Source organism: Amphiprion ocellaris, chromosome 7 (assembly GCF_022539595.1).
Source record: "Amphiprion ocellaris isolate individual 3 ecotype Okinawa chromosome 7, ASM2253959v1, whole genome shotgun sequence".
NCBI classification, from domain to species: Eukaryota; Metazoa; Chordata; class Actinopteri; family Pomacentridae; genus Amphiprion; species Amphiprion ocellaris.
Genome location: NC_072772.1, coordinates 27,322,395 through 27,334,493, shown reverse-complemented (window position 1 = coordinate 27,334,493; position 12,099 = coordinate 27,322,395). Strand labels below are relative to the sequence as shown.

The following is a 12,099-nucleotide window of genomic DNA, read 5'->3' as shown; positions in this document are numbered from 1 at the left end:
GCTGCAGTGGAGGGACAGTAACACAAGAATGTATTTATTTATTCTATGTTATTGTTAAAACAGTTATTTCTGGAAGATATTTTCTTAATTTGTTAACCCAGACAGTTGAAGCCTCATATTAGCTTCATATGAAGTTTTTTTTTGTTTTTCTTTCACCGATCAAGTTCCGTGGCTCGTTTTCAGTGAAGATACGAGGGGAAGCTTGAAGAAAAATCGGATAAAAAAAATTTTTTTGTGTTACTGTCCCTCCACTGCAGCTCAACAAGAAAAACAAAGAACTCTTTCCTGAAAATGAAAACTCATGCAGCTGATTTGTCTCAGTCTGCTAAAGCCTCGTGTTAGGTCTGATAAACTTAATAGGTATTTTTGCACAGAACAAAGGACTGTAGATTTTGTCAAAGAACTGAAATAGGGATCTTTTCTGGCCATAGGAACAATTACAGTAAGTACTAGCAACTATTGTGTTATAGTAAAACCATAAAATGTTGCTTTTGATCACGTGATATACCAAAAATAACATATAGATTTTTCACTGGTTGTACAATGAATACATCTGAATAGGAAACAATACAATTTTACATATGCATTTCTGAAGTAAGTGCATCTGGGTAAAAGAATGTTGAACATCTTTGTTTGATAAATAGTTAAAAATAATTGATTAACTGTCCTTATTTTTCAGCCCTGGAGGTTGTTGCTTCGTTAAATAGACGCCTGACTGTTGATTTTGTTAACTGTAAAAATACCACATGAAATTTCTTTTTAAAAGGGGCATTACAAGGTATTTAAGTCAGTCATAGGAAATGTCTTAGACATTTTTTATGAGTCTGCTGTAGATAATTATTTTAATTATTAAATGTTTTGTATCAGATTTCACCTTAAACTTGAAGTGTGACTGTTGTAGTGGTGTAGTTTCAGTCAGGTCAGAGTAGATCAGAAGCTCATTAATGGCTTATTATTTATCCATTTTAGATCATTTCACTGGAACTGGTGGCATTAATTAAATAGATTATGTTATTATAAATTCTTTATTCTGCTGAGAAATCATTTTAAAAAGATATAAAGTGATTAGTCATTTAAGCTCGTATCAAATCCACTCATACTCTATCATGATTTTATAGTTTAGTCATTGGTACGATCATGAAACACGTAATAAATTGCATCGTATGTGGTCTTTATAAGTCTCTAATTTACAAACCCTGCAGAAACCCTGGTAAAATATTTACTATCCTCTAAATGAGGCAAACAAAATAAGGTCACATCATTCTGTTCTCAAGATATATTGCAGATAAATCTAACCTCTGCATAGGAATTAATAATGAACTGATTAAACCTCTTGTCCTCTTTGAGAAAACAGTCCTGACCTCTTTGTTTTATGGACTCATGAGCACCGGTTTTTGAAATGAGTTCAGCAGTTTTATAGATCTGATGGTTAAATATAAACCAGGTGGAGGCTGCAGATCTGTGCCAGTAGCATCAATAAAAGTTGCTCAGCTGAGTGAATGAATCTAAAGTGACTTTAATGAAGCAGCTCTGGTTACAGAGAAGGCTTAGTCTCAAGAGAGCAGGCAGGACTTAGGATGAAGGATTTATGATTAAGTGTAACTGGTGAGAGGTAACTCTGAATGTCTTCGACCTGCTGTGACCTACTTTTATTAGACTCTGAAGCAGATGTTTACAAGCCTAAAATCTCTCTGGATGATTCTGTAAATGTTTTAAAAACTAGTCTTGCACTGGAAATGTAAATGGAAAAATCAGTAAAAACTGTCATTTGAATGCAGATATGTTTGAGACCTCACTAGTTTCATTGAGGATCATTATTATTTGATGGAAATAAAATATTTCTGTTGCTTTCTCATTGTTTTTTCAACATAAAATAATATATTTGTTACATGGACTTATTATAACAAGCTGATAACTTAATTTAAGAAGTTGATCCAGCAGAAAATATGGGATTTTTAGTTGAGCTTAAAATCAAGAGCTTTTTCAACATAAAATAATACGTTTCTGACATGGACTTATTGCAACATGTCGATAACTTATTTTAAGTAACTGGTCCAGCTGAAAATATAGACAATGGTTAACTTAAATATGTGTACATTTTCAACAAAAAAAATTCCCCACCACACCCAACATCAACGGTAATACAAGATGTTTTTCCTTTTCATGATCAAAAAGGGATGTACGGAATTTTAAAAATGCTTTGATTTTCATTTTATATTTAGAATAACAAAAAATAAAATCAGTAAGCGACAGAAACGAAAAAAGGTCAGTTTTTTCATTGTCTGAGACCTAATGGTTGATAATGATGGTTGATAATGACCTGCTGCACATAGCTGATATAGACAACTGATGAATTCAGATTTGTATTTTTAAAAGATGTACATATTACCTGTAGTTTCTGCACAGCTGAGTGTCAGAAAGGTTCAGATTTTGTGAGCAGAAATAAATGATTTAATATTTCACAGCCATGACTTAAAAAGATGTAACTGACATCACTGTTGCAACAAAAACAGTTCTAACTCTTAAAATGTTCGACTTAAACTTAGTTTTTCTAGTAAAGTTCATCAAAAAACTTGACAAATGTACAACTTTTATAGAACATTTTGCCGACATTAATTAAATACTGTGAAAATCTGTCAAATCAGATGTTAGTATAGCCAATATTTATCTGCTAGTATATGCCGATATCAATATGGACCGATATTGCTGGATAAGCCAATATCAGCCGATAATTTATCAGAACAGGTATTTATTGTGTATCCCTAATATAAACGTCCCCCTCCACTCAAAAATGTTCTTCCTCTTCTTCCAACAGTTGGATATTTGAGCTTCACTGTGCAGAATGATGTGTATATAGTTGGTCACCAGAAGGTTGTTTTCACATTAGTCTGCTGAAAGTGGAATGTTTCTCTGTGCTTATTGAAAATCCAAGTTTAAGGGGGGCCTAGGACCATAATTTGTGAAATCACAAGTAGTTTGGAAGCCAAGTCTGTTGTGCTTATACAAGTGTGATGTGGAAACCTGAAGCTGGAAGACGTCTTGTGTCCAACAGTTAAACCTGTGAGACAAAATATATTGGTACATTTATAGATTGTGGAATTTTTAATAAGGTAGAAGGAACAGATGTAATTTTAAGGATTGTAATAAAATATATTTGTCTCTTTCTGCGGAAAAACAATATCAGACACAAACTATTTTTCAAAGTACCATATTTTCCATGCATCTTAAAACACAACAAAATCATTGCCGCATTTCCGAGTTATTGTTGGTATACAACATCATTAGCCATTGCCAGAATTACGAATGCTCTGTGTGTGACAGCAATTATTTTTATATATTTTCACAGATCAGTATACCTCGCTGAGGTGGTTGGTGGAAGGTTGAGTCCCAGTAGAACGGTGGTGGTCCGGTTTTTGGAATGTGAGGCTACCCTGCAGGGGATCATCAGAAAAGTACAAGATGCCATTGGAAATCATGACCCCGTGGTGTTGTCTGATGCGCAAGGGAATACAATTTTGGAGTCAGAAGGAACAACAGGTGAGTACATTTAATTTTATTACATTTTTTAAGTCTTAACTTTAGTGACTGAAAATTAAATGACACATGATTCCTCATGTCTGAACCATCCACTTAAGTTGTAATGGTTTTCCCTGGTCTCCACCCCCATTCCAAAGGGTCACAGTACTGGAAACAAAATGCACAAAAGATTCTTGCTGTACAAGAATAGGACATCCAGGAGCTGCAGGACAAAAAAAGGAGGAGAACGAGGTAATATTAAGCAATCATAATACTCTTATTTGTCCAAACAACGAAATGCATTATGCAGGGTTCCCATGATCATGAAATTCTTGGAAAAGTTATGGAATGATTAAAAAAAGAGTTTTACAGACCTGGAAATTGTTTGAAATTAACAGGAAAAAATTTGAATATACATTGTTTCTGGCTATTGTTTCTCCTCCTCTTCACTTCCTCATCCTCTTCTCCTCCACTCAGAGCCTCATTATTGCACCCTTTCATCACTGTGAGCTACTTACTGAAAACTACCGTATTTAGATAAAGTCCTGTAAATGAAGTAAAATATTATGGAAAAGTTTTGAAAATTAGTTGGTAAAAATGTGTGGGAATGTGTGGAAAAAAGAAGAAGAAAACACTGTCATCCATTACATTAAAAACACATTAAGGACAACCCGCCCGGCCAGCAGCAGATGGGTCCCCCCACATTAGAGCCGGGTTCTGCTCGAGGTTTTTTTCCCTGTTAAAAGGGTGTTTTCCTTGCCACTGTCACCTTTTGGCTTGCTCTGGGGGTCAGGCATATGGGTTCTGTAAAGCGTCTCGAGACAATTTGACTGTAATTGGCGCTATATAAATAAAATTGAATTGAATTGAATTGAAATTGAATAGATGGTGACACAGAGAAGGACTAGTTTTTCTCTTTTTATTTTTCAGAGTTCATTGATGAGCCAGTCTTCACAGACTGTTGCCAAAGCATTATTGGCTGCAAAACGTGTGGAACAGTGGCAGTTGACCTCTGGGCATTGTGCAAAATGTAGAGGGAACACTGAAGGCAGCAACATATTTGAAGTTAATGGTCTGTCAGAGGCATTTTCTGTTCTGAGATCCCTTTTTGAAGAGGAGTAACATTTTGCACTTTCATACTCAAATACTGTAGGCCTGTTGTGTTGTTTTATTGTTTCAGATATTTGGGTCAGAGTTCTTGTACTACTAATGTGAATACATTCACACGTTTGGCCTGGATGACGTCATATTAGTGTTCACTGTTTTAGTGAGATTAACATTTATCTTTACATACATTGCCACCACTTAATTGTTCTAGTTACAAATTTACATTCTTTAAAGTTGTGGTTATGAGAGAGCAGTGCGTCTTTGTATGGAGCCATGTTGTTGTTCACTGCTCTATAGAATTCTGAAATGTCTGAATATTTCTCTGCAAACTGATTCTCAACTCTCAAGTTTGTCCTGTTCAGTTGAAAATAGATCAACTCCAAAAGTAGAATGTATTGTCAGTGAGGATCCCAGCTTTTGGCTGTAAAGGTCCACTAAGTTCAAATACAGCAAATGTCTTTTCACACATTGTGTTGAGTTGTTGTTATGAGAAAGAGCAATGCTTCTTTGAGTGCGGCAAAGTCCTCGTTCACTGCTCTTGACAACAAATCTGAAATGTCTGAATATTTCTCTGCAAACTGACTGTCAACTGTAAGTTTGTTTTGTTCATTGGAAAATGGATCATTTCCAAAAGTAGAATGTATTGTCAGTGAGGATCCCAACTGTTGGCTGTAAAGGTCTGCTGCTTCTACTGAATAAGGCTCCTGTGGGATTTTTTTTTGGGACAGCCACTGCCAACCAAGTCGTTTGGTACACTTTTACCTGTAAAATAAAGAAATTAGTGCAGTTCTTGAAACTTAAAAGTGCTTGCTGTAATTATTCTAATCTTTGCAACACTGATTTGTTTCACCTGGAATGCGGTGAGAATTCCATGACTCTACCAGTCTTGTAAGACCAATCTGGCACAACTGGACAGTCAGGTTGGACACAGTATCTCACAAGGCCATCGTTCATGTCTAGTTCCTCTTGATCCTCCAACTGCAGCATGGCTGTCTTCAGTGGATAGTTGATACGGTTGTTGACCTCAGGCCAGATTCGTTCAACTATATGATTCTGAATTTCCAAGAAAGATTAGATATCATTCAATTTGTTCTGGTGTGTTACTGAAAAAATGTTTTTCGGTCCATTCAGGAAAAATGGTCATTATGCAGAATTTCCATAAATTTGTAAATTTACTGACTCAGCAGTCAATATGCACATTTACCAGGAAATCTGCATCTGACTACCTATCTGGGTATTATGGACATTGACTGATGAGCTAGTAAATTTACCATTTTTAATTTTCCCAAAGTTTGATAAAAAACCAACAAAAAAAAAACAAACAATGCTCATCACATAACTAGGATATAGAATTTGAATAACTACAGTGTGGTTGCTTCTGCAGTTGTTTTAAGTAAAAAAAATAACCAGATTAAAAAAAAAACCCTTCTTGACAAATGGTAATATGTTTGATATCATGTTTACTCTAAAATTTGGAAAGCATAGTAATAATATAATGTATGCAAGAAAACTATGCTGCTGAAGTAGTCATCATAATAGTAATGATGATAAAGGCAGGCATACAAGTAGTGTACTATATAACTATAAAAATGTACCTTTGTGGATGAAGTCTGTAATTAAGGCCTCTCTCCTTCTCTCCTGATTGTGGCAATGAGTAGACAGCAGCGCCTGCATGAAGAGCGTCAAGTAAAACTCCTTGCCATGAGCGACTCGCACCTGGTCCCAGATACCATAGGCAAGTACTGCAGGCCTGTTGGGTGAAAAAGTCAATGTTAAAACTTCACCATCCCAAATCAGATTGTTTATAACAATGATGTTCAGCAGGTATCTTTTAGTCACAGTTTATATTGCATGTGGTAGTCATTTATATGCAATATGTCCAACTATTCCAATGGCTTAAAAGGGACAGTCTGATTTATTCAGTAACAATATGTTGTTTTTTGTTATTTGCAGTTTAGGGGTTTAAGAATATATAAGAGTGTCTGCAAGTGACCAGTACAAAAACACTAGTGGGACATAGGGATAGGCAACAGGGGGGGAAAAAAATAAATAAAAAAATCAAATATCACAGTATCTTTGACTGAATACCACAATGTTGATATTTTGACAACTGTTGCTTTTCTAAGATATTTACACATAAGATATTTTTAATAAAGACTCACTAGTAATGTGGATATGATGACCAAGCAGGTAGAGGCAGAGAATAGAACAGCTACCACAGTCAAATAAATTTCTAAAGATGCATCCTTTTACTGTAAAGCAACCTTTAAAACCAGAAAGAGACTACACTCATGTCTACACTGAAAAAATGACAGAAAATCCCTTTACTGTCCATAGCAATACATAGACTATTACCTGAAAACATCTTCATAGATGGTAAGGTTGTTTTTTATCGCCATAGTAGAATGAGCAACTACCTTTTTGCTGAAGCCATCAACAGATAAAACATGGGTGACTCCAAACATGGCCAGTTTTTCATTTTGATCCATATGAATCTTGTGTCCCATGTATTCAGCGTGATATGGTACGGGTTGAGATTGCGGGCACCCTAAAGAGAGAAAAATGTAACTACTTCACAGTATACAAAAATCCTATTAATCATATACTGCATCAGTTAAAAGTTTTATAACTGTAACTATGTCTATTTGTATCATCTCTGTCAAAATGAAAATTAAAAATAAATTAGGGCACTTGATCTGGTTATACTATAAAACCATAATTTTTTAAAAATCTTGTGCTACATAACTGCAGCTAAACAAGCACCAAAACACACACAAGCTCATAGTTAGACATAAATTACACAAGTTTGATGATGTAAAACAGGCATGTCAAACATACGGCCCGCGGGCCGGACCCGGCCCGTTGGATGATTTAATCCGGCCCGGCATAAATTTCTGAGTATGTCAAAAAAAGAAGCGAGTCTCTAGCTCATTTCTATCAAAAGTTGTGATTTTTTAAAATAAATACAAACCAAATGCTCCCTCCGGCCGCTAAAGGGCAGTAAATGTGTAAAAGCGCTCACGTCCAGCATGCGGCACTGACACGAGTTAGTCACAGGAAATAAACATTCGCAACGTGATGTGTCCAAGTAAAAATAAACCGGCAATCTTGCTTCATCGGTCAACACACCCTTCCCAAAATGGCACTGTCAAAAAAAAGAAAAGTGGACACGGAGTGCAGAGTTTTCCAGGAAAAATGGACTGAGAAGTATTTATTCACAGAAGTGAATGCAAAACCAGTGTTCTTGGTATGTAATCAGCAAGTTGCAGTGTTCAAAGAGTTTAATATTCGGCACCACTATGAGACTCATCATAAAGACAAGTATGACCACTTGAAAGGACAAATAAGGAAAGACGAGTTAAACAAATTGGTCGCTGGTCTGAAGAAACAGCAGTCTACTTTTACGCGCAGCCGCGATATTGCTGATGGGGCTGTAAGAGTTAGCTACATTATTGCCAACGAGCTGGTGCAGGCATCCAAGCCATTTTCTGATGGGGAGTTTGTAAAAACATGCATGCTGAAGGCTGCAGAAGTCGTGTGCCCTGAAAAGCGACCTGCCTTTGCCAATATTAGTCTAACGAGGAACACTGTCGCAGATCGGGTGACAGAACTCTCAATTGAAAGATAAAATCCAGTCATTTATCGCATTTTCAATTGCAATAGATGAGAGCACCGATGTCACAGATATTGCTCAGCTGGCCATATTCATTAGAGGTGTTGATGAAACTTTGACCATCACCAAGGAGCTGCTTAAATTGGTGCCCATGAATGACACCACAACAGCAGATGACATTTTCAGCGCTCTCGTTGGAGCGCTGGACAAGGTGGGAGTGGACTGGTCCCGTGCCGTGAGCCTGGCTACCAACTGTGCGCCATCAATGGTCGGGAGAAAGGCAGGCGTTGCCACAAAATTCCGTGACAAAGTACAGACCGCAAATGGAGGACAATAGTTTTGGGCATTTCACTGTATTTTGCACCAGGAGGCGTTATGTTGCAAAACACTGCAAATGGACCATGTTATGAGTGTGGTTGTGAAAACTGTCAATTTCATCAGAGCGCGGGGTCTAAATCACCGTCAGTTTGACACATTTCTCAGTGATAATGACATTCATGCTGGCCTTCCATACCACACTGACGTGCGGTGGTTAAGCAGAGGTGCAGTACTTACGCGCTTCTTTGAGCTACGAGGGGAAATTGGACAGTTCATGGAGAAGAAGGGACGCCCAGTAAAGGAACTTAAATGCAAGGAATGGGTGCAGGATCTTGCGTTTATGGTCGATATTACACAACACTTGAATACACTTAACACTGCATTGCAGGGCCGTAACAGAGTTGTCACTCAATATTACGACAGCATAAGTGCGTTCAAGATGAAACTGTCACTGTGGGAGTCGCAGCTATTCAACGGTGACACCGCGCATTTCTCTTGTCTCACAGCTGTGCGTTTGAAGGCACCGGACCGTCCCGATAATGATTTGGATAAATATAAAGACAACATAACAGATTTGCTGCGAGAGTTTGAGCAGAGGTTTCAGGTATTCAGTGAACTTGAGAACAAATTTGGCTTTTTTCGCTCGCCATTTACAATGAAGCCTTCTGATATGCCAGCTGACATTCAACTCGAGCTTATTGACTTGCAGTGCGATTCCGCTATGAAGGATAAATTTGGGTCCGTGGGATTGGATACGTTTTATCAATATCTCATGCCAGGTTACCCCAAATTAACAGCCATGGCTGCAAAGGTTCTATCCATGTTTGGGACTACTTATCTTTGTGAACAGGTGTTCTCCGTAATGAACAATAATAAAACAAAGCAGCGCTCAAGGTTAACAAATAAACACTTGAATGACATTGTTAAATGAAATGAAAAAAAAGATGCCAAGTTTCAGGAGCCAGCAGCAGCAAGTAGACTGCAGGAGTGCAGTGAGAGAGAGAAAAAAAGTGTGATGACACGAAATTTGTTTGCACTCATGAATACAGATCATTAAAGATAAGATTAATCTGGTTTCATATTAAAGACAATTAATATTCTGCAGTATATTCTCAGCTTCAGTAGGCCCAGCCTAGTAGTTTGATCTGATGTAGTCTAATCTTATTGCCCATGCACTGCTATAACTTTTAATTTTATTTATTTATTTATTTTATTTTATTTTATTTTATATTTATTTTTTTTATTTATTTCAAAGCAGTATGACAATTAAGGCAAAAATATTTTTTTCATAGCTCCCACTTGAGTTTGTTTAGTGTGGTGAGTTGGTTAAAACTGCATTCACTCAACTGTTAAAATAAACCAGTTGTTAACACATTCACCGCCAAACATGAAAATCATTTTTTTCCATTGTTTGTGAATAAATGTGTTGTGCTTAGAAAAGATCCCTTGTCATCCGTGATTATAATATGTAGGGTAGGCTACAAATGTAGGCTGAATGATAAAGCACAGTACTGAAAAACAAAGCTAAATATTTGGAGTTGACATTCTTTTACTGATCCGGCCCACCTGAGAACAGAAAGTCTGGATCCGGCCCCAGAGCCAAACTGAGTTTGACATGCCTGATGTAAAATATGAAGGCGAAGACAGTAACATGCCTGACGCCTTGCTTCATGGTAAGGCTGATGCATAGTTCTGAGCACTGATCCAATTCGTGTCTCTGCAGCATGCACTCCTTTCATGGCGTGGTACCCCTTCATCATTCTTCTCTCATATGTAGGTCCTGTCTTGAAGACAACAAATTAACATGATTTCCACATTCCAACATCACACCTGCTGATATATGTTAATCATGACAGGGCAGTTTGTGTGTATGGTTTTACTTAAAAAATACAAAATACAGCTGTTTTATTTTGTTGCAACACCGGAAGTCATGGAGGAAGAGCAGTTTAGAGATGGTCTGGACCGTGAACATATCTAGAATAGTTGTACTCGAGCCCTTTTCCAATTTCATTCTCTTTAGCTGCATTTCCTTTAGGACCTGCTCGCCGCGGTACGGCTCGGCTCGTCTTTGTGAGCTTTTTTCATCAGGACTAGTACCTGGTACCAGGCACTATTTTCAGTACCTTCTCGGCTGAGGTTCCAAGCGAGCTGAGATGAGCCGATAATGTGATGTCTACAGAGTGCAGGCCACTGATTGGACAGGGAGTGATGACACACGAGAGCGACTCCAGCACGAAAACAAAACCCGACATTAAAAAAAACTGTAAACAGCGACGGTGTGCATTGCTCTTCACGGAACTCTGTTCTTCAAAATTTTAATATGACAGCCAGACCTGTACCGTGGGTGAATGAAGAGGTTGAGACTTTTCTGTCTTTGGTGGTGGACCAAAGAATACAGAGAGAGCTGGACGGAGAAAGTTTATCGGGAGGTCTCAGAGCGGATGGCCGCCCACGTATACAGTAGACTGTATATAAAGAGGACAATGAAGCAGTGTAGGGAGAAGCTGAAAAAGCTCAAAAGTGACTATCGGTCCACCCAGGACCACAACGGCCGGCGTGGGTCAACCAGGAGGTGTTGGAAGAGGTTTAATGAACGCTATTTACTGGCACCGCCAGCAACAGGAGGGAGACTCAGCCACCGCATTGTTGGAGACGTTCGAGGACGGTGAGTGTTTTGCGACTTCAAGAAACTTATACATCATTTATTCCATTGGTGGCAAGCTCCCTTTAAGCAAACAAGTATATTTAGAAAGTAACGTCATTGTCTCTTGTAGCAGACAATAAACTAGCTAGTTAGCCATCAGCGCTAGCCAGTTAGCCATCAGCACTAACTCCATGTTCTGCTTGTATTTCATGCTGCTGTTTCTTACGTTTTGGTCTCAGAAGCGAATACTTAAGTCAGCATGACGAACTAAGCTGGTGGTCTTACAGGTTTATTTTTTTCACAAGTTACAATGTTGTGTTTCTCGTGTACTTAGGGTGAGTGTTTATTTCTGTTCAAGAATCCCTTTCCACATGTGAAGCCTACTCCACCTCCGTCATGGAGCCCCCAGCTCCCCTGTCTCCACTCCAGCACCAGCTTCGACACCAGTACCAGCTCGGACACCGACACGTACACCACCTTCAGCACGTCACAGCAACGTCTTATCACTGGTAAGACACGGTAAACAGAGACTATGGTTGATTTTTGCATTATTGTTATTGTAGGTGAAAATGCCTGCAAGCATGATCAGAACAGCAAAACCAATGACCAAGAATTCAGGCAGGTGTAAATGCAAACTGTGCAGCATGCCAGCTCAGGAACGCCTGATGAAAGCTACATGTAGTTACAGTGACACATAAAGTCCCTCACTGGTCTTCCAGTGAGGGACTTCTTGCCAAACTGGTCAGCCTTACGAATGGAGTCACAGGTAACGACTGTACTGTTCTTAGTCTGCCTGTCCTCAAACATTTGTTACAATATGCTACACATATTAATTTGGATTTTTTCAATGTGTTTTTTTGTGTCATTTTCCCAGGTCTTTGCTGAGTTCCACCGAATTACC

The 12,099-nt window shown here is 38.2% G+C and overlaps 1 long non-coding RNA gene across 1 annotated transcript; it reads right to left on the bottom strand.

The window, feature by feature from the left end:
- Positions 1-3,152: 3,152 nt before the first annotated feature.
- Positions 3,153-12,099, bottom strand: LOC129349334 (uncharacterized). The gene is made up of 3 exons (XR_008602317.1): positions 7,041-12,099; positions 6,219-6,373; positions 3,153-5,676 (listed from the first exon to the last, which is right to left on the bottom strand). It is a non-coding gene; the product is annotated as an uncharacterized LOC129349334 (long non-coding RNA).